This window comes from Carlito syrichta, unplaced genomic scaffold, assembly GCF_000164805.1.
Source record: "Carlito syrichta isolate Samal-C Ts95f unplaced genomic scaffold, Tarsius_syrichta-2.0.1 Scaffold315593, whole genome shotgun sequence".
Classification (NCBI taxonomy): domain Eukaryota; kingdom Metazoa; phylum Chordata; class Mammalia; order Primates; family Tarsiidae; genus Carlito; species Carlito syrichta.
The window spans coordinates 1452001-1455359 of NW_007259689.1; positions in this window are offsets into that span (position 1 = coordinate 1452001).

Here is a 3359-nt window from a genome sequence, read left to right on the forward strand (position 1 = left end):
AATTCCATGTGTGGAGTCCATGGGGTACCAGCCGCCTCCCGCTCCAAATGCAGACTGGTATTCAAGAGCCCAGGATGGAGACACGTCCCCGCGGCAACAGCACTCGGATTCGCATCCGTCTTCGCCGCCTTCAGGTTTAGGGGACTGAAGACAGATGTTTGTGTCCCCTTTCTCCTCTTGTCTGGTGACCATAAAGAAAAGCCATTTAGCGTGTTGCAATCTGTTTCCCGCCGCAGTAAAACCTTGTACACATTTATTTTCATCTCACCCCCGTGCACAAAAAAGTGCACACTGGCCACCAAGGGCCCTTCTTTATCAAATACGCATCGTACAACATACGACGGCAATAAAGCCATCAGCCTCCCCATAAAACGGTCAGCGAGCTCCCGCGCTCTCCCTGCACGCCCGACCCCGGCGCGCGTACCCTCACGACCCGAGGACTCGCGACCACCCGAAACCAGCCTGAAACTCACCCCGCAGAAAGGCGCAAGGCTGGGGGTCCGCGGTCCCGGTGTCATCCATTACCGCGTCCACAGCAGTTTACTGCGCAATAAAACACAGCGGCGGTGGAGCGCGCGCGCCCATCCGCTCCCCGGCGCTAGCATCGAATTAAACCACTTAGTTTGGCAAACACTGAACGCCTAAATGCCCCTATAAAGACTTTATGAGTTTGTTACTTTAATTACTGACTTGTTACAGAGCACATAAAGGGGGTAATGAATGCAATAAAACTAATTATCCACACATTTAATTCATATAAAATATCCAGGGTTTACACCGCACGGCGATTCAGCTACGCATCCCCCTCTTGTCCACCGAGAGGAAGAATTTAATGAAATAGTTTCCCTTATTCTGCTCGAGCCTAACGAACCAAATGAAAATTACCCTCCGCTTAAATCACGGGGCCACCGAGGTCCACAAATCACCGCTGGCTTCTTGTCTGCGCCGCTACCAGCACCCAAAGGCCGGAGGAACCGGACAAGGAATGCTCCCGACTCGGATCCCTTGCCTGGGCATTTGGACGGCAAGGATTACTCCCACCGCAGCCCGAGACCGACAGGGCGAGCAGACAGCGGTCCTGTTTTCGGAGCCTTGGGTGTGTGTGGGGAGACTGTGGGCACCTGGAAAGAAAAAAGTAGAGGCGGAAAAAAAGGGAGAGAGCTCCCGAGAGAGGGGAGAGGGGACACACTCGGGTACACTTCATGCCCGCCTGTCGCTGATGGCTTGATGAAAAGGTACACGCTCGCGGAACCCCCAAACCAAGCAAAGGCGAAACCAGACCTGAGCGCAAAGAACCCATCGGTCAAGAACCCAGATGTTTTGCATTCAAACGCCTTCATCAGATTTTTATTTTACTTATTTTTTAAACGGCTGTATACCCCGAGTCTCTCGGAAGCACAATAAGTGGCAAGCAGAAATGCAATTTATAAGATGCTCTCTTCTTTCTTTCTTTCTCTTCCTTCCTTCCTTCCTTTTTTAAAAAACCCTCTACCAGGTGTATTTTAAAGGAATCGGCTTATCATCGGCATAAACCCCTCGGCCCACTTACTCGATGTTACAGGGCACCCGAGTCTTGCCAATGCCCCAGTCCTTTATAACATTTCATGCACTTTGGGGGGTAGGCTTGTTGTTAAATTGAGCGTGTAACACTCTTACAAAACAGGTTTTCTATGACATCAAGATTTCTTCTCCCCAACCAAGGGGGGAAAAGAGAGAGAGAGAGAGGACGAAGATGGGGGAAAACACACACACTATCTCAATTTATGCCTAAGGTATATGATCAGTTAAAAAGGCTTAAAAGCTCAGGGAAATTGGATCACGGAGAATCGTCACCCAACTTTCATTATTTCCAAGTAGTGTGATTGAATTAAAGGGCAGGGAGCTGGTTAGAAGGGAGGATCAGGGGCTCGGTGCGTAATGGTGTGGTATTAAATTCTAATTAGAGATGCAGGAATCGATGATAGGGAGGTTGGACAGCTCGGTTCCCCAGTGCCAGCCCAATAGACGGATGAGTTATTGTCATGTAAAAAGCGCCAGCAATAAGACCAACCGCTTTGCTATTGTCCAAGTGGAAAGAGCCAAGTTTATTATGAGGACTATATGCTCTAGAGACCTCAGACAAGGCATCTCATAGGAGGCTTTTTTCACAAAACGAGGCTCTGCCGGTAGTAAGGAGGCCAGTGTGGAGGCAGGCGTGGAGCCGCGCGCATCTCCCCGCTCCAACCCGCGCCTCCGTCTCCACCTTTTATTTCGTTTTTGCACTTGGCTGAGCCATCCAGAGCCTTTTCAATGTATAAGATGGAGTATTCTTACCTCAATTCCTCTGCCTACGAGTCCTGTATGGCTGGAATGGACACCTCGAGCCTGGCTTCCGCCTATGCAGACTTCAGTTCCTGCAGCCAGGCCAGTGGCTTCCAGTATAACCCGATAAGGACCACTTTTGGGGCCACGTCCGGCTGCCCGTCCCTCACGCCGGGATCCTGCAGCCTGGGTACCCTCAGGGACCACCAGAGCAGTCCATACGCCGCAGGTAAGGACCGCCAGGTTTCTCCGTGGAGGAAGCTGCCTTTCCGCTCGTATATAGGAAGCCTTGATTGCATTTGAAAATGGAAATGTGTTTAGTATTTACCAAACGAAATTTGCTTACACAAATGAAAGAATTTATCACGTTAGAAGCGATTGCAGGGAGGGGTAATTCACTTACAGGGTTACACTATCCTAGTCACACCCGAACCGCCAACAAAATTATCTTAAGCTGCCAAAATGATAGGCATAATTTATTTACTTTGCGATGAGACGTAAAGCTTAGAAAATAATTAAATAACAAAGAGTAAAGCTCATTACTGGCAGTGTCTCTCTCTCTCCCTCTCTCTTTTTTAAGAATCGACAGCGGCTCACACCTCTCTGGCTGGTCATTTTTACAATCATTTCTTCAATTTATGATCATTACTGTTTTTGTTGCAGCACTCTCCCCCCGCAACTTTTGGGACGGGTCAACTTCTGAGAATTGTAAAGTTCCAAGAGTACCAGTGTTTGAATACTTCTTCCCCGGCTCCCGGACATGCCGACTGATGTTTTTGGACTTTTTTTCCCCCTCTCTCGTTTTTCCTGCTGAAAGCGCTACCCCGTGTCCTGGGTCTCAGTCGGTCTCCAGGTTGCTGTTTCAACCCACCCAAAGGCACTTGTGTCAGAGAGTACCCCGCCAGAGCCCGAAATTCTCGCTCCTGTTTCCAAACAGGACTGATTCGTTTGATGGCTTTTCGGCTCCCGGGCGACCTGATCTTGGAGTTTCGTGTGCCGGCTGCCCGGTCCGCATGCCGCTGTGCGCTTTGCTCATTCTCTGTCTCCCTGTCACCTTT